Source organism: Wyeomyia smithii, chromosome 2 (genome assembly GCF_029784165.1).
Source record: "Wyeomyia smithii strain HCP4-BCI-WySm-NY-G18 chromosome 2, ASM2978416v1, whole genome shotgun sequence".
Lineage (NCBI taxonomy): Eukaryota > Metazoa > Arthropoda > Insecta > Diptera > Culicidae > Wyeomyia > Wyeomyia smithii.
In genome coordinates, this window is record NC_073695.1 from 163042441 (window position 1) to 163062998 (window position 20558).

A 20558-nucleotide genomic window follows, 5' to 3' on the forward strand; every position below is an offset into this window, starting at 1 on the left:
TGCTCCTCAGAGCCTTAAATCTTGATATTTTTGATGTAAATTCGACAATTCAAATTTAAAATCAAAATAAAATATTCTCTGATTATGAAAAATAGGAACTATTGTTGCGCATGTCGCTTGGCCATGCCATATCCACAAGTGCTGTTCTGATATGACTCCAATGGTCTGCTTCAAAAAACAAATGTAAAAACTGAAGCACCCACGATGATGGCATTCATTTGCAAGTCACATTTACTACCGAAAGCATGTATTTTTCTGCAATTGTGAGCACGGATTAAAAGTGTGTTTCGTTACTGTTGTTATATATAACTGTGTAAGCCAGTTCTATTGAAAAATATTAACGGTGTAAATAAAATAAACTAAACAGGTAGGAAATCTCGAGCTCGTTCAGGGTTGTTTAATGTGAGAGATATACATTAATTTGGAGGTTTTGCAAGTATTCTTTATATTTATGTAAAATAAATAATCGCCTACGAAATGTCATTTGACTAGGAACAGGTCTATTTGTTTTAATTCAGTATAGTGAATGTCAATAATTCATTTAAAATTTCAAATAACTTCAAACATGCCCTCCGTTCGTCGCATGTAAATTCGATTAAAATATTTTTTTACCTTGAACTAAATTCAAAATTTAAATAGAACAAAATTTATTTGAAAATTTTTAAGGTACATTTAAAAAAATATGCGTTTAACGCTTATATTTAAAACTGATTGCAGTAGGTACATATGTCTGTTTCAAAACTACGTCATATTTTCGTATGCCTAGCAAAAATTATAACCGATCAATGTCTATCAAATCAATATCTGTTAGAACACCGTTCAACCAAGTTGGTGCTGAAAGCTATTCCTTCTCGATGAGTCAATTGCAACTTTGGCTCTATATCTCCACATGTCTCTCCCTCTGGACCACTCCTTGTATTTTCGCTTGAATTTTGGGAAAGTGACAACGGTGATGAACCAGCCTGCGCCTCAAATCGTGCAATTGCATTAATCTAGACATTCTTTCGGAGCACTTGGTGAACATTTTATTAATACGTTAAAACCGTGTTTTTTACGAGGAATAGGAAAAAGTTAGATCTATGTGGAATTTTTCGAATATTCTTCAAACTTCATTTTTTGCATATAATGTATGACCCCACTTCACCCCAATGCTTTAGAGATGTTGAGAAAGGAGGAAAAAAAAATATTCAAGCCGTTATATCATTATTACGAGTTTTCCGACACTCGTTATGTTATTTTTCATTTTTATTTTCAACGAATTTCATTTTCAACAAATTTTATTCAAGATATTCAAGATATTCCTTTTTGTTCTCCTCGGTATTTTTGCAAATGGTGTTTATATGCATCAGAAATTGTTTACAAATAATCTTGCAAAAAAAAAATGGAAAACGAATGAAACATTTATAAAAGTTTGAAGGTGCATTCTGACTTGTCTTTTTGCATAATTGCCGCTATCTTGAACACGGAACTCTTAACCAGACTAGCAAGCTTCAAACACGTTCAAATATTCACGAGCTAACGTACGCGCTGGTGAAGGATGCTGAATGTCAGCTAGCGTGAGTGCGACGTGGCTTTTGGAGAATTGTCTTCATTAGGAAGATATAAAAGGGATCATTCATATAATACATAACGAGCTCAGGGGTGGGGGGTATTCAGCGAATCGTTACACTGCGTGTGGCAAATATGTAAAATTTCGTTATGTGGGGGTGGGTGGGTATTGAAAATTGCCAAATTCCGCGTTATATAGTATTTGAATGGTTCCAAAGATACATAACAATGTGACAATGTTTTGTCTATTACAAGCAATTTTTTACCCTCTCTAAAGAATGCTGAGTCTAAAGGGCAGACTATTGTATTCTTGAAAAGTGGGTAATAAAGCGTGCATCAGTTCAAAACTCAGAATGAATGATGATGGTCCCACCTCTTACCCCTACAAAGGTTTGAGAAAGACGATTTATCTACAAGATAATTATTATAAGACAATTAAACCAGATAAGCAAACAAAACGAACTGGTTTTCATCACAGATATAAATTTCTTCACAATTGATCCAATGCTTTGCAGCGATTCAAATAGAGAAAATATTCGTCAAAAATCAAGTAATTCATCGACAAAGCGTTGTCGGTATCAATTTATTTGCAACTGTCAGCCAAAAGACATTAATTTCATCTGAGTTAAGCCAACATCCAGTGTAATCATCCACAAAGTCGATACAATCCCGACGAGGCCATTCCTGCGGTGATCAGCAAGCAAAGCACAAGTCCAGCTGTCAACTTCGATGTGATTTATAAGAGAGCCCCCACCTAGGGAAGTCGAAAATATTTCCAACTCGAAAATATCCTAGACCGGCTAGGAAACCAATGTCCAATAACAACCAACAGAACTAAAATCGTTCCGATTACTCTGACGAGTATCTTGATAATGTCAAAATAAAATAATAAAGGTATTCTCCATCTCAAATGATTAAATTTCTAAATTCAGTCCTTCATATCTGATCATCGCGCGCGATTTTCAAACCTTCGTAGACTACTCTTTTTTATTTTATACTACATCAATAATTACAAAATCCATCATCACCCTCGTGACGAACATAATAGTTTTTCAGTGCTACCATATTCCTTTAAAAAGCTATATAAGCAGAGTCCACAGAGATCATCCGTTACAAGAACTTCGTCAATTACAGTTTAGCTAAATTAAAAAAAATTAAATAACTGCTTAAAATTCAGCTTTGACGTGTGAAATGCATAGTCTCTTGAATTCTGATAGCGTCGCCGTACGTCTGATGTGTCTAGGCATCGAATTGTATACATTTATTCCTTTAAAGAACAATGAATTTTGTGAAGCACTAGTTAAAAAATGTGGTGTTCTAATTTCTCCCGCATTTCTTGTGTTATATCTATGGATGTCACTTCCTCTAACAATTCGATCACACAAATATCGGGGCAGCAATCCATTAGCTACTTTAAAAATGAACACCATTGTCAGAAAAACAATTCGTTGCTTCACCGATAGCCATTGCAAAGCGTCAAGCATCAAGGACGAGGAAGTGTATCTATTGCATCTCAAAATCAACCGCATTATTTTATTTTGCAAACGCTGCAATCTCGATATTTGTGTTTCATTTGCCAAAAATAAAATGGAAGTGTCTAAATGAGGAGAGATGATTGATTTATAGAGATGGATCTTGCTGAAAGTATTCAACTCCTTTTTCAAACGACAGAGGATTCCATATTTCTTGGCAATTTTCTTGATGACATTATCAATGTGAACATTGAACTTTAGCTTGTCATCAATAATCACGCCAAGATATTTGATATCACTCACGCGATCGATTGTCTCACCATCAATTTCAACTGAGACATTTTTATTTACACGGTTTCGCGAAATAATCATGAATTTTGTTTTGTTGGTATTCAATTTTAGCTGTTTGAATTTCAACCATCCGCTCAGCGATCGCAAATCTTTGTTTAAATGCAATATGGATTCTTCGAGATTTTTAGCTGCAATGAACAATACTGTGTCATCAGCAAAAAGATTTATGTCACAAAAACGTAAGACTCTTCTCATATCATTAATGTACATAATAAACAAAATAGGCCCTAATACACTTCCCTGAGGTACACCAAGAGTGTTCCTTATGGGATCAGAGGTAAAATCATTGAAAATAGTCCTTTGAGTTCTGTCACACAAGTAGTTTTCAAACCATTTGTATGCAGTACTCGTAATTCCAAAGCGCTTTATAGTTTGTAACAATAAGGGCCTAGAAATCGTTTCAAAAGCGCGTTTAAGATCCAAAAACACCGCAACAATAGTATCCTTACGCTCAATGTTTTCTTTCCATTTTGCTAACACCAAATTCAATGCAGTTTCACAAGAATGGCCTTCCCGATATCCTGATTGTTCTGGTATCAGCAAACCGTTAGCGTTCAAATATTGTAACAGTTGGCCTTTTACAGCAAGTTCTAAGATTTTCTCTAAAGTGTGCAACATATTGATAGGACGAAACTCTTCGGCTTTAATCGTCCCAGCAACTTTTTGTATCGGAATAACTAACGACTCCTTCCAAATTTGTGGCACGTGCCCCGTTTGTAATGATTCGTTTATAAGGCCAAGTAGATCGTGCCCAATTACATGAAAACAATCTTGAATAACTCTAGCATTAACGTTATCAATTCCAGCCGTTTTATGAAGAGAAAAACATATGTTTTTGAGTTGTTCTAGTGTAAGTTGGTGAAAGCTTTCAAAACTACAATTAACATTATACGGCCGTTTTATTTCATTCGGTTCATTAGCCAATTCAATTGATTTATTGATCAATGAAACACTTTCGATGAAATAATCATTGAACTTACTTGCAATTGTTGCTTCAGAATGTTCTTCAATGCCATCAAAAGTTATGGACCGCGGATTAAAATTGCAAGGTTTCAGTAATGACTTCAGTATTCTCCATAACTCTTTGCTGTTGTTTTTATGTTGATCAATTTTCCCCTGTATATATTCGCTCCGTGTTTTGTTCAGAGATTGTGAATATATATTCCTAGCAACTGTATAATTGTACCAATCATTATCATTTGTTGTTCTACAAAACTTCTTGTACAATTTGTCTCTTTTTCGCCTGAGGCGCAAAAGATTTAGATTGTACCAGTTGTTCGAGTTCTTAACAACAACATTCTTTTGTTTGACTAACTGATTAGTACAGTTTTTTAAAACATTGTACAAAATAGTTGCTTTATCATCAAGGCTACGGGATAGGGAAAAGTCCAAGTTTCTTGCAACAAGCTCCGAAACCTTTTGTTTCGAGTAATTTTTCCAGCACTTAAATTTCACTTGATTTATTTTACTTCCCGTACCACAATTATTTATAACAATCGTTTCATGATCGGTAACTTTTAAATTGGGACTCACCATTGCAGAAACGGAGTCAAAATTAGTATAAACGTGGTCAATCAAAGTCCTACTATGTCTGGAAATACGGGTATACTCATTGATTATTTGTTTCAAATTGCAAAATTCGGCTAAGCGCTTCAAATGATTTGAATTGAGGTTATCGCGCCAATTCATGTTAAAATCTCCGGTAATAAGGTTAAATTTACTACAATGCACAAAAACTTCGAACCAAGTTTCCAAAATCTCCATAAAACGCTGGTCACTTGAACTGGGAGAATGATAAACAACACCATAATTACCCATCTTCATGCCACCTTCCACCGTAATGCCCAAGAACCAGTTTCCATCAATTGCTTCGTTGTGGCGAAGATTGAATCGAATTGATTCCTGTGCATAAATAGCAACACCGCCAGTGTGTCTGGAATGCGAGCAACAAGCAGCTATTTTGTATCCCGGTATAGAGTATTGGTCGAACGCATCAATATCTACAATGTGAGTTTCTGATAAAAATACCAAAAATGGACGCTTTTCCTCTACAATCTGTCGCAAAGCAACGTAGTTTGTAGATAACCCTGCAATATTCAAATACATCATATCGAATTGATTCACATTCCACTTGGAACTTGGTTGCTATTTATCGAAACGCAGGCTGCTTTTTTTTTGCTCATACAATTTCTTGTAAACTGAGCATTCCGAGCTAGATGCTGCGTGGTTAACGTCCAAATTCATTTTGCGTTCTTTATTAAATTTTAAACAGTTAATGCATTTCGATACAGTGGAAGAACATTCAGATGTCTTGTGTTGCCCGCTACACAAGGAGCACTTTTCATCGTTTTTACATTCTGTGCTCTTGTGCCCAAATTCTCCACATTTGAAGCATCTCAAAATGTTAATCGCTGGAATGATGTGGCACCGATCCCACCCAACATTCACTTTTTTCGCGGTCAACAAACTATTATACGACTTTTTATCGACTTCAATTACCACGTTGAACTTGTTATATTTGAAACGTGGATTTTCGTACATACTAATAACCTTGATACTATCGATAGAAACCGCCTCGTTTTGACTCTTTAAAAGGTCAATGAAGGCGTCAGGAGAATACTGATTACTCATACCCATTACTTTTAATCTTGGCACCGGGGGAACGGGTACAACAGCTGTGTAGCTTTCACCAAGGTTGTTTTCAATACCAATTTTCACGATCTCTATGTTATCATTTGTTGCACACTCAACAATAACTGAGCCATCTTTCCCGTTTCTAAAGTTACTTATTTTGTGGGTCTTCGGATCTAAACTCGACTTTAAAAATTCCCTTGTAGCTTCACTACTCTGGGAGGACTCTTTTGGCTTGATCACAATGACTGGACCAGCCTTACGTTTTTTTATATTACCACGAACTACACTCGCAAAAGTTAAAACTTCTGTTTCGTTATTCGCGCAATTACCATCATCATTTAATTTACGTTTTTAGTCTTTTTTGCCACATTCCGATTCAAACTATCAGAATCCGACACATTATTGCCCATTTCAACTAACTCCTGTCTACGTTTATTTTCTAAAAATGAACTAGTCATAATATCCATTTTTCCACTAATAAATTTATCAAAATCATCGCCTCTTTGCTTTAGAGTACTGATTATATTTAAGCTCATTTCTTCCATCCCGCTCTTTAACGCGTTGCCTATCTGAGCAGTAATGTTGTTTTGGATATCTGCAACCAAACTTGAAATCTGTTTGATCTCCTGTCTTAGTGCATCAACATCCAAAACTGAAACATTCTGCTCGTCACAACTCTGAACTGATAGACAGTCGTTGCATTTAAACAGAACATTATCGCTTGCATTGATTAATTTCACTGAGGGTCCACTTATTCCACCGCAGCGAGAGTGAAATCTCCCTCCGCAGCGAAAACAGCAAACGAGATCGTTAATCAAGACAATACATTTACACTTTACACATTCCATTTCAGCCTTACACAGTGGACGCTACGTACGGCGTCGCACAGGCAACAGAGACAATAGAAAAAAAAAACAGCACCAAACAAACCAGCTCACACCGCAGTGAGTGGCGGAAAGAAATAACAAATTTATATCAAAACAGGTAGTAGTTACTACTGCACTTCTACTTATCCTGATTGAGATCCTTAATAGGTACACTTTGGAATCACAATTTCCACTGTATACACACAATTTCACACGTAAATTAGTTTGAAAATTTCACAGCACGCAATAAACAAACTATGATGTTCGCCATTACAAAGAATCCCACTTAGAAACTTAGAACTAGAAGAGCATTACTCATGATATTTTTTCCGTGCAAGGTTAATCGATTAGTACATTCGTTGTTTAACTACAGTTTTCTTTAATACGCAATGAAATGTGTTTGTAAATGTCTTTTTTGATGTTTTGATGTTGATGTTTTATCAAACTTGTGTTTGTAAAGGGCATGGACGCATGGTCCACCATGGTGTTCATGATGAAGAAAATCTATACTGATTGTTTACTAGCCAGTGAAGGTTTTCTTTGAATTTTTGATTGGTTCAAGTTCGATTTTCCAGGATCATTTCCAGTAAATATTGAGCCATTTGCAAAATAGAAATTTCATTCGATTCAATACAATTCTATTAATTTTTCAAACTGTCAAAAGTATCTTCCAGTCGGAAGTAACAAACAGTTTTTGATCGGAGCAAAACTGTGTCAAATGACATAAAGTCGAAAATCGACCAGTATTGATATGCATTCGAATTAGGGATACCATTTGTCCTGATTTAGCAGGACATGTCCTGATTTTGAGATCATATTTGGGTGTCCTGATTTATTTTTTATATTCTAGCATTTGTCCTGATTTTTATAAGACATGCAAATATCTTCAATCACCATGCTCATATTGCAAGGCACAAGTCGGTAAGTTTTCAACAGAAACGTGAATGTTGCCTGATATTAGAAATAGTTGGAGATTGCCCAGTATTTTTTTTTTTTTTCATTTCTGGTTGCCAGTTCGAATTCGTCGTTGGTAATAATAAAAACAGAAGGACATTTTTCTCCGATAAAAATCTTAAAGTAACATTTTATGAGGTAAAATTGTAAAATTTGAAGTGATGACCGCTTTGCGGGCTAAGGGAAATAAAGGCGCCTATTACAGTCAACAAGGTGAGCAGCGAGTTACTCGCCTGACCAATTTAGATATAACAGATGATGAGTCGGCTGGATCTCGGACGAGTAGCTCGTCTGCAAAACTGCTCCACTCAGCTGTCACCAGACAAGTTTCACTCGCGTTTCCTAATACAACATTTTGCTCGTCAGTGACTCTAGGCGAGGCAAATTGCTCGCCTCGTTACCTGTAATCGGTCCCAAAATCAGGAAAAATCTGCATTATTTTTTAAATATCAGGGAGATTAGATATTAGACCTGTCTATCTTGATACATGTTCAATAATGTGGATAATTCACATTCACATCACAACACTAAAAATGAACGTACAAAAAAGTGTTGAATTTCTATTTATTTATTTTTGAAAATTGAAGTTATAACGCAAAATTTGATAGAAAGCTTATAATGGAAAAATGAAAACCAAATTTTTCATATGTATGTTCTTTGATTTTTTATTTCTTTATAATTACCGATGAGGGATTTTTTTATTTTCTTTAGAATTACCGCTGAAGAATTGATCTTGTTCGACTCAGTGTCGATTTGAGAGGTGTGTTAAATTTGTTTCAGATCTCTGTATTACTTAACTACATTCCTTTAAGCAGGTAAAACCAATTATGAGCAAACTGGTTTGACTCAGGTCCTAAAGACTCTCACTGCATCGTGGAGAGTAATTTTTCAATGTTAGGTATAACTTACACTAGTCTCAACGGCATGTTGGTTTTAATCAACATAAAACAATTCATGCGGCGAATCGCATAATCGAGGGCAAGGAACGGAGGCGGCCTAAAGCCGCCGTGGTTTCCGCGGTCCAAGCCGGCCACCGACCCGCCGTCGGAAGCGGCGGCCTCCCGCATACAAACAACTGATCTACTGGTTTTCTAGGATTATTCAAACAGGTTTTCTTTCTTTTAGTTAAGTCCGAACGAGCGGTAGCGAGGACAATAGAGTCGGCCAAAGGCCGCGAGTGTGTGTTGTTAAAAAAATAGACCATTTTTGATTCTGCCATTCGTTATTCTGCCTTATGAAATATTCTGCCTTGTGAAATATTCTGCCTGTCGTAATTCTGCTTTTCGTGATTCTGCCTTTCGTGATTCTGCCTTTTGATTTTCTGCCTTTCGTAGGAGACCCACGAATTCAGTAAGTTGTTTATTAGCTTCGTAATCAAACAATATTTGCCTGCCTAGTCAGCTAAGGATTCTTCATTTGATAAGTTTTTTATTCTTACAGAGATAGCAGGGCTACATCATGTAAAGTCAAGAACTTCCTGTCTTTTTACATTTGTTCCAAAGGTAATCTACGCTGGTGTTAGTGTCTGTACTGGTCCAAATCATGTGATGGGCATTTACATTTATCCAACTATAAATGCTCTGACCAATGTTGGTGTTGCAGATGGCGAGTCGGCTGTCACCAGCCAAATTTCACGTTCACTAATTCAAAATTTTGCTCGCCTTGCCAGTGACTGCAGGCGAGGCGAGTTGCTCGCCTCATCTTCTGTAATAAAGGTCTTTGTTTCCTGCGATAACTTTACGACTCCTGGTGGGCAAAACACGTTGCCTAAACACAGTTAACGCAATACATATTTCAGTTTTGCCGTGGGTTGTTGTTATCCCCATCGCTGTCAAATTTCTTGGAATAAGTTCTGCCAGTGGTGGGCACCGCTAATTAAAAATTCAGCGACGCTGATCGCTAATCCGCTAATTGGAATATTTTGCTCGCCTAATCGCTTCTTTAGATGACACCAAAAAAATCTATTTTCTTACGTTTCGACCTCCTTTTTTGCTTTCAGCCATCCTTGAAAATAATTTATTTGCGTTCGTCCATCGAAGCGGACAGTTTAAACTCTCTTATTAATTATTACGTTAATTCTCATATGGGTTATATTGCTCATCAAAACAAACGAAAGTAATTACTTTTGAGTGATGTAGCAATCATGTCAGCGTACTTCACTCATCAAACTTGCGCTTTCTAGATGTAATTTAAATGAACCTTGCAACAGCTTTACTGCCGGTACCCGCATAACTGTCCCATACTGATTTTGGTCACTTCTGAGTTATCATCAGGAATCGACTCATATTTTCATATCATATTTTCTGGAAAAAAATTATAATTGATACTTTTGTATGTAAAAACATCGAAAAAATACCAAGTTATTTTTGTCCCATATTGAAAGTACCCGCATTACAGTCCCACTGCATAGTGGTACAAACTGCAAACATATAATTTTGCTCCAGATTAGTGTATATCGGATTATTTTAGGCATATAGAGTATGTCAATTAATTAACTAGACATATTTTTGTTTTCTGTAGTACAATCTATGACTCGGAAGAGACTGTTAGTGTCAGTAGGATCGTAGCGCTAGCCCCGCAATTGTCCTGTACACTAAACAGTTGGCTGCGAAGTCTGTGTATAACAAACAGAAGGTCAAGTTCCGAATCGGAATGTAGCACCAAGGCTTTGCTTTTTTGGCTTTGCTTTTTAGTACAATCTACGTTGCCAATGATACTGCCGATTGCTGGTTGAATTTATATGTGATGGGTCAAAACATGCGAGCACTTATAAATGTACCCGCATATTTTGTCCCATTTTGTCTTTTTTTCAAGATATATAACGTAAAACCAATTCCATCCATGATTTTTTGTTCTCAACGATAAACTTGTGGTGCCATGAAACTGTTATGGTTCTAGATGTAATTGCTGGAAATCCGAAAATTCACGAATAATATTAAATCGCCGGTTTTCCCAACATGTTGTTTTTCATTATGGGACAGTTAACCGGGTACCGGCAGTTTATTAACAGCAATTTTGAAGTTGTCATGGTAACGTCATCAGTGATTTTTGTGAAAGAATGGTTGTATTTTCCGTGACTACGGCTTATCCAGAAAGTACTCATTACAATGAAATCCATGCAGGAACTGAAATTGAAAATATTTTCTCAAATATAATATCACTGCTTTTAAATGCTTGCTACTAGTTTTGAAAATTTGCCGATTTGTTTTGAAAGCATTTTCATTCTTGAATTATATATAAATGAACAACTTCAACAAAGTTTGTTCACTGTTTTCAGAAAACTGTGATTGCATAGACTCTGTAGTTCTGGCGTACTACCCGCATAATCAATAACCATAAACGGATGATAATCCATATGGTTGAACGATACCCCATACAGTCGGGACTATATCCCGAACTAGTTGTTAGGCACGTTTTATGGTTATTGATAATGCGGGTAGCTCGCTCATCAATTGAACTTTTGAATTGAAAAATCGCATTTAATGTATCGTTGCAGAGTCTGTCACAAAGTTTTATTTAATCTTTTCTGACTATTTCAAATCTGTATGGTACAACATCTGTACCTAAACCAAGAAGTCGAGGTAATCTGTAGATTTTTAGATAAACCTGTACAGTTGGCAACAGTGATTCTTAAATATATTTTGTTTATATAACGTATTTTAGATGTTTTATTTAACTTTTAAGAGGAAGGCTCTTAAAAAATTTCCTCTCATGTAGAAGATATGCGAGGATTTTTGAATTAACGCGGTTTTTTACGCGAAACCGTGCTAATTAAAAAAATTTTTGGCGGGTTTTCGAACTAACGCGGTTTGGGAACCAAAAACGTCTAAGTGTTTATTGAGTAAAAGACTTTGTGCAAATTGTTTTGATTCGGAGCTCTCCAAGCAGTGAAATCCTATATTAGGAGTAATCAGCTTTAAGCTGTAAATTTTAAATTTTATTCATGAAATGTTCGGTTTGATAATCATATTGATAATAACTCACAATTTAGTCTCCTTATTCTTCAGTAAACTTCGCACAGTACAATATAATATTTTTAATCATTTGCCACTCAAAATTTTAGTAAAATTAAATTTAGTGAATTTTATAACTCGTGGCTTCTAACTTCTTGTAATAAAAAATCTTCTCATCCTTTTGACAATTGCCTTTGACGGGGCGCCCACTGATCACAGTTGATCTTGTTGGCCGTTATCAGTGGGACATGATACGAGGGGCTGTTGCGGTGAACATCCTCCCCCACGTGTTGCCGTAGGTTTTGATTCCGAATCGGCATCACCAGAGCTTTTCACATCCAGCACTGCCAATTTGCTTACAGGCCTCCTTGAAATCCCTCCGGATGTCTGCACTTCTGCTTGACAAATTACTCCATCCTTCCCCGGAATTGTTCGAACGACTCGCCCTCTCATCCATAGGTTTCTTATCTTGTCGTCAACCATAACGATCAGATCCCCTTGTTTAATTGGAGGTGCATCTTGGAACCATTTTGTTCGACGAGTGATAGTCGGTAAATACTCTACCACCCAGCGATGCCATATGTTGTCCAGTGTATATTGTATTTTATTCCAGCTACTTTTTAAAGCCAATCCCGCATCTGTCGGGGCCTTCACCGGTTCCTGCACTCCATTAGAGCTAAGTAATAAAAAATGGTTTGGTGTTAGTGACTCATGATCTGCTGTTTCCAAAGGTACAAACGTAAGTGGTCGAGAATTGATCATACTTTCAGATTCTGCCAAAATGGTGACAAACGTCTCTTCGTCTATTTTTGAAACCAATGGAACTGCGGTGAAAGCTGCCTTCACGGCGCGAACCATTCTCTCCCAGCAGCCTCCCATGTGTGGGGCAGCAGGGGGATTGAACCGCCATTGGGTGTCAGTATTGGTAAAGGTACTGCTTAAATCTTTATTTATTTTGCTAATCTCTTCTGCTAATTCCCGACTGGCACCGACGAAGTTTGTCCCATTGTCGGAGTAAATTTACTGTGGGGACCCTATGCGTGCTATAGATCTTCTGATTGCTTTTTTACATGAGTCCGTTGACAAAGTAGCGACCACTTCGAGATGTATAGCCCTGATGGTGAGGCAAGTGAAGAGGCAGACCCATCGTTTGACAACAGAACGTCCGATTTTAATTAAATACGGACCAAAGATGTCTACTCCAGTGTAGGTAAATGGTCGTACAAACGCTACTTATCTAACCACTGGAAGAGGGCTCATTTTAGGGATAACCGGCTTCGCCTTATACACACGGCACCACATGCAACGCTTTTTATTAATCGCACCTGAACTCTTAGTTTGGGAACGTGAAATTTCTGTCGTACTTGATTTACAACGGTTTCGTCGTTCGCATGGCCATATGTCCGATGATAGTTATCCAACAGTAAATCTGTACTTCGGTGTTTTCTGGGTAAAATTATTGGAAATTTTGCATCATAGGGTAACATCCGTGCATCATGCACCCGTAACACTCCATATTCATTGACGAATGGTGAAAGTTTCAAAAGACGGCTTGATGATTCCAATCGGTTATTACGAGAACCATCAGGTCGTTGCTTTAGAACTACCATTTCATCAGGAAAAGCATCGAACTGTGCAATAGCCCACAAACATCTTTCCGCTGTTTGTATTTCAATGCAGGTGAGCCCAATTGTATCAGCGACTTCATCTTTCCGCTTATGCATGACATTGACGAAATGGAAAACATATGCCATACACCGCAAAAGACGTTCGTACTTAGAAAACCTTGAAACGTCTACTATTGGCTGTAGCACCAAACGCTTGCAAATAAATACTGCTCTTAACACTTGGTCGCTCTGATCTATGCTCTTTTCCTCGGCGTGCATTTGCCATTCCTCATTAAGCTGCTGGTGCAAAAATTCTGGTCCTCGAAACCACCGACTCTGTATATCACAAGATGGACCTTTTCCCCACTTCGTAGCTTCATCCGCCACATTGTTTCTGGTTGAAACCCATCTCCACTCTTCAACACTTGATAAGCCTAACATTTCGTCTACTTTAAATGCTACAAATTGACGGTATCTACGAACGTCAGATTTAATCCATGAGCACACGGTAGATGAGTCACTCCAGAAAAAGGTTTTCTGAATTTTCAGTGAATGGTTTTTTTCTATTGTTTTCCGTAAACGAGCTCCCAATAACGCTGCCACCAATTCCAAACGAGGTATTGAGAGACTTTTAATGGGCACGATTTTTGTTTTCGATGAAACTAGTGCAACTCGGACTTGTCCTTTGTCTACAATGCGGAAGTATCCGACGGCCACACAAGCTTGGGCGCTCGCATCTATAAATATATGGAGCTCCAACGATTTAAAGCTTTCGTGAATATAACCGCGAAAATAGCATCGAGGAATTTTCAGCTTTTGAATATCTTTGATTACGGCAAGCCAATCCGCCCATCGATAAGCGATTTCTAGCGGAATCTTGCTGTCTCAATCAGTTCCGGATCGCCATGCGTCATGAATCAGAATTTTACCATGGACAACGAACGATGCAATCAACCCCAACGGATCGTAAATGCTCATGACTACACGTAGCATCTCCCTTTTTGTGGGTACTAAGGTTTCTTCGACAAGCATTTGTATCTTTCCGCAAAACTGAAGCGAATATGCGAAAACGTCCTCTTCTTGTAACCACGTCATTCCCAAAACTCGTTCTAGTCCTGTTGCCTTATCCGGTAGAATGTTTTTTGATAGTTTGCAATTTTCTTCTCCCAACTCTTTCAAAACTGTTTTGTCATTTGACATCCAATTGCGTATATGGAATCCTGCCCGTTTATGAACTTCAATCACCTCCCGAGCCACTCCAACCGCTTCTTTTGCTGTATCGAAACTGTCGACATAATCGTCAACATAATGCCGGTTGAGTACGGCTGCCGCTCCACGCGGTAACTCTCTTGCTTGATCCGACGCATTCCGGTTTTTAATATATTGAGAATGAGCTGGCGAACATGCTGCGGCGAATATTGCCACGTTTGATACCATGATGCTCAGGGGTAGATCTGGCGAATCCCTGTACGGGAACAACAGAGCACTGCGATCTTCCTCGCGAATTAATATTTGTAAAAACATTTCCCGGATGTCTGCTGAAACTGCAACTTCTCGTTTTCGGTACTGAAACATTACCGATAGCAGTGGAGTCAAGAGATCCGGCCCATTGAGCAACATTGAATTGAGTGAAATTCCTTCCACTTTTGCTGCCGCATCCCAAATAACTCTTACTTTACCGGGCTTTTTATCATTTACTACGACACCGATAGGTAAACACCACATACGCCGCAGATCAAATCTTTCCAGCTCTTGTGGTGTTATTTCGTGAATATAGCCTTTCGAGTTGAAATCTGCGATTTGCCGACGAACGCTTTCGTATAATTCCGGATTTTTAATTAAACGTTTCTCGAGGCACTTAAATCGTCGCTCAGCCATAGGTCTACTGTTTGGTAACTCTATGTATTCATATTTCCATAGTAACCCTGTTTTATATTTTCCATCGTTAGTACGGTGCGTGGTTTCTTCTAAAATTTTGTACGCCCGTTGTTCTTCTGCCCCTCTAACTGACGGAACAAGTGCCACACCAAGACTTACAGTATCAAAGAATCGACGAATATATTTATGAAGCTCTACATCTGATGACATGGCACAAATATGTAGGCGTTTATGCGCCGTATCTCTTGTAGCTTGCCCCAATCTCCCACATACTGCCCAACCAAGCCTAGTTTTCGTCGCAATCGGTGCGTTCAACTCTCCTTCTCGAAGCTTTATAGTGGCGATCAGATGCGAATTATTTTGACCTATTAATATTCCGGGTATGGCAGAGTAGAAGCTTTTCACCGGTAAATTACCAAGATGACTATAACGTGTAACGAGCTCTTGTTAATCAATTGTTTGACTTGGAAGTCCTAGATTATTAACCGTATATACCTCCGACATATTAAACCGTCTGTTCGTGTCGGTTTCAGAGATATCCAACTTCACGATTTCTGATGTTGCAATATTTTTATTGATACCTCCTGTCCATTGAAGGCATAATGGTTGTACCTTTCCTTCCACACCTAAAGCTTTTGCGATTGACCGTTCAACAAGTGTAACCGATGACCCGTCGTCGAGAAATGCGTATGTGTTAATCTGTCGTTTCTCACTGTATAAGGTTACCGGAAGGATTCGAAATAAAGTTGACGATGATAATTGACGATGCAGTGAAACTACCGCTCCATTGGAATTTCCGCCTATCTTTGATTCCACTGGGGTTTCGTAATGAAGCAGACGATGATGTCGTTTTGGATAATCATTAATTCCACACACTTCACTTTTACACGGCCATCGTGCATGTGAAGTTAGGCATCGCGCACAAAGTCTGTTAGATTTGACTGCTTTCCATCGGCCGTCTAAATCGAGCTCTTTGAAGGTATTGCACTATCCGATCTGATGACAATCGGATTTGCACATCACGCATGGTCTACCTAAATTAGCCGCTGCAAGTTGCCGCTGTACATGCTCCTTTCCATCCTTTTGACTTTCTGTTTTAACCGTTTTTTCATGACTTGCAATGATGTGTGAATTCACATAGGATTTTTCTCTTATTTTTCCTCTATCTTCTTTTGAAGGTTTATGAGAAATACTAGCAAGCTGAGTTACACCGCTGGCAGCAGAGAAAATTTTCGCCATGTATTCACTAAATACATTTAAGTCTACCATGGCAACTTGTTCTTGGTAAAGAGCCCAGTTGAACTTTGCCGCAGCCGGAAGCTTGTCAACTAATTCCTGTAGCAAATTGGGATTAGACAGATGTCTTTCCATGCCAACCGCTGTCAAGTGACCGCAAAGATTTTGCACTACAAGTCCGAAACTTACTAGCGTTTCCAAACGATCGGCCTTTGGAGCTGGAGTAGCTCTTACTTTAGCAATCATATTGTTAACTATTTGTTCAGGGCGACCATATAGTTGTTGCAGTGTCGACAAAATGTGAGGAACTGTCGTGGGGTGTAGCAAAAAGCTGCTAACGGCTTCCTTTGCCGAGCCTTTTAGACTACGTTGTAAACGAAGAAGGTTTTCAGCATTGGAATATCCGCAAATTTCAGTTGAGTTTTTATAGCTGCTTATAAATAACGGTCAATCGATCGGATCACCGGTAAAGATAGGCAGCTCCTTCGTAACGACTTGTCTAGCTGCTGTGGTGATGGACCCGAGCTACCCTGCGATAAACCAAACGGTTGCCTTTGATGAAAAGCGGAGACGTTATCGGTTACTATGTAATTCTTTAGGCTCGGAGATGTTAATAGTGGAAAAGTCAACCCACTTACCGACGACTGACATTCATTATAGTCGGAAAAAGCTTGTTTTTGATACTGGCTTTTCCATTCAACTTCTTCTCGTAGCGCCCAGTATGCTTTTTCGGCCTGATTTCGTAAACGATTAGCCTCAAATTCTCGCTGACGTGCTTCCTCTAGACATGATTGCAATCGTTGTTCCGCAGCACGCAGGAACCGATTTCCTCCGATTTCTCAAGTTTCTCTAACTCACGATTGCGATGATCGAGCTGATTGCGTATATTGGTTATCGATTGTTGCAGCAGCAACATTTCGTTGGCGTGTCGTGTTTCCAATGACTTAATTCTATCGGCTAGTTCTGTTTCCCGACTCTGCCCCATTTCAGTGTCTTTTTGATGTTCGGTAGCCAAAGGTTGTGTTTGTCTGTCAGTTTCTCTTTGGTGCTCAAGAACGTATTGCCTACGACGAATCGCAGTTTCAGTACTCCACCGCTTGTATGACGGTATGCCAAGATGGCTGGGCTTAGGAGCCGAATCGGTCGTTGTTTTAGATACATGTACATCAGCGATCTTCAACAGATCTACAAGAGGTTTTATATCAACGAGAGGTAATCTCGAACAAATATCATTCTGTTCGTGGACAAATTTTCCGGGTGTTTCAGAGATTGATTTCGTCTCTAATCTCGCACCAAACGCCTGTTCCGTACTAACAGCAGAAACTTTCTTTGGAGTGGACGAGAAATTTACTCCCTGCGGGCATAATGATTGCGCGTTTGGTAGTTGATTAACGTATGAGGAAAAAAATCCGAACAAACTTTCAATTCCAAATTAAAATCTTGCGCAACTTATTTTTCTATACTTGTTTCTTTATTCAAGTAATGTAACTCATTTACAAACCTCATAGGAAAACCTCAGCTCCACATCGCGCTGATTTCCTGATCCTCTGGGGTACTTGCTTTACAGCTTCCTAAATTCCGGATGTTTCAATTGTTTTGAGCTCCATCTTGATTTTTCTATCAAACAATCGACGTTTTTCGCTCTGCTACCTTGATGGTAGACTATTCGCTTCAAATTTGCTCAGAAAGTTTCAATAGACTGCAGCTGTGGCACATTTTGAGAATTGTATCCTTTTGGAATAAACCCGATATTGCCTTGCCGCAAATCCGCTAAAGTTGCATTAGCACAGTTTGACAATACAAGGTCTGGCCAAAACACTACTCTGTCATTTTTATGGTACTTATATTTAAAGTTTTAAGCCTATTTCCTGCAGATACTTGTTCACCGTTTTTGAATCGATCGAATATTTATTGTCCAGCTTACGATTTGATTACGCCGACCGACCAGTCGTTTCCGCCCTTAATTTCGCTCGAACTTTGCACTCTTGCAAAGTGCATTTTCGTCCGGAACCAGATTTTTATTTGAAGGTATTTTCATTCTCGAAGAGTTTGTCAATAATGTATATAACTGTATTTTTATATCCAAGATCTTTAGAATAATGGAACACTTCACTTTTAGATTTTTCTTCATTTCGCTCACAAAAATTGCAAATCAATTTACGACGATCTTCTTCCGACCATGCCTTTTTCCCAACTAATCGTCACTTGACAGAATCGACTAGTCGTGTTACCAGTTATATAAAAGTGGATCTTCATTTTGTGGAAAAGGATTTTTCGATTTGTGCAGCACTTCAAAATCGTAGACCAATTCAAAAGTTGTTCGGATTTTTTTCCTCACACGTTAATTTCTGCCGGTATGGACGGAGACGTCTGTACAACGACGCTTATGCCGGAATTTTCAGTTGCCTTGGTCTGCTTCACCCAATCTTCTGTCCTTTTTGCGCTCCTTTGACTGCTCCGCAAACTTCTCACACTTCTCGCTTCGTCGTCGTCCTGCCGGCTTAGTAACTCATGTTTTCGAGCGATAAAATTTTCTCTCTCTCGAGCTTTTCACGAAGTTCTTTCTCGTTTAAAGCTCTCTCTTTAGCAATCTTCTCTTGGCACAGTTGTTCCATCAACTCTCGCTCTTCCTCGAGTCTTTCCAACTCACGACTAACACTGGCTCGATTAGCCGAATGAGTACTTGAGCTACCACTAGCAACACTCGCTTGTTGTACGCTACATCGAGGAACACAAGTCGAGCACGAAAAACTGGTTGCCCGAACCGTACCACTATCAACCTTAGCACATGAAAAATGATACCAATGCTCACAGTTTTGACACTGCACCATGAAACGTTCCGCATTATTTGTCCGTTTGCATCCCAAGCAATCTTGCTGTTCTCCACCATCGGTGTCAACCACCGAAGCAAGGAATGACTCTACCGACGAATGATTCGACACTCTATCATCGGTTTCAACATCGAGGTTAGAATTGGCTTGCTGATTCTTAAAGAATCTGTGCAAATTGTTTTGATTCGGAGCTCTCCTAGCAGTGAAATTCTATATTAGGAGTAATCAGCTTTAAGCTGTAAATTTTAAATTTTATTCATGAAATGTTCGGTTTGATAATCATATTGATAATAACTCACAATTTAGTCTCCTTATTCTTCAGTAAACTTCGCACAGTACAATATAATATTTTTAATCATTTGCCCCTCAAAATTTTAGTAAAATTAAATTTAGTGAATTTTATAACTCGTGGCTTCTAACTTCTTGTAATAAAAAATCTTCCCATCCTTTTGACAATTGCCTTTGACTGATCACAGTTGATCTTGTTGGCCGTTATCAGTGGGACATGATACGAGGGGCTGTTGCCGTGAACAGACTTAGTCAAAAAATAAAACCTTCACCCTCCGAAATATCCGAAATGACCGTCGAGCGTCTCGGGTTTTTGAAGTAGAATTCTTTTCTCAGGAAGTTCGGCTACATAGGGATGTGAAATGAATATCTAAAACCGAAAAAAGTGAAAAATATGTCCAATTTCAAATGCTGATAAATCGGTTAGTATTTGATGGATTTCCTTCCTTCTTGTAGCAATAGATTGGAAAATTTTCTAAGATTCTTCCCAAAAGAAGATAATTGTGATTTTATTATTCACACTTTTGTACTATCGAAAATAGTCAAACCTTGTCAGAACGAAAAATTCGACCTCTGATTGGTCGTTATATGATTGCTTCCGACAGAATCATATACCTTGCAATTGAAAACATGCTATTTGGCCTATATAAGCGCCTGTTTCAGCCAAAGCCGCTCATAATAGTTCTAGACAGCGACAACAGCAGTCGTCCTTCCTTAGCAACAGCACTAGCCCTGTGGTTGGTCACCACGTCTCAGGAGCAGCGCGGTTCTTCTCAGCGTGTATCGGCAGACTGGCATTATTCCCCCCGTGGTGGGGCAGCATGAAGATTGCCATCAGAAATTCCAATTTTGAACATCAAAATACCTTTTTCAAGGCAAATAAACAAGTCATTGAAAGTTAATAATTTTTGACAACGCAAGCAAGCATTTTGTGTTGGAT

The 20558-nt window shown here is 38.5% G+C and overlaps 1 protein-coding gene across 4 annotated transcripts in view; it reads left to right on the forward strand.

The window, feature by feature from the left end:
- Positions 1 to 207: 207 nt before the first annotated feature.
- Positions 208 to 20558, forward strand: part of LOC129726109 (tachykinins) — a 114562-nt gene continuing 94211 nt past the window's right edge. For 2 of the 4 annotated variants that reach the window (XM_055682761.1, XM_055682762.1), the window contains exon 1: positions 208 to 367. The gene's annotated coding sequence lies outside the window, so the exon portion shown is untranslated. Of the gene's footprint in view, positions 368 to 6858; positions 6990 to 20558 lie in introns of all 4 variants that reach the window. The other 2 variants (XM_055682763.1, XM_055682765.1) reach the window with 2 other exon arrangements.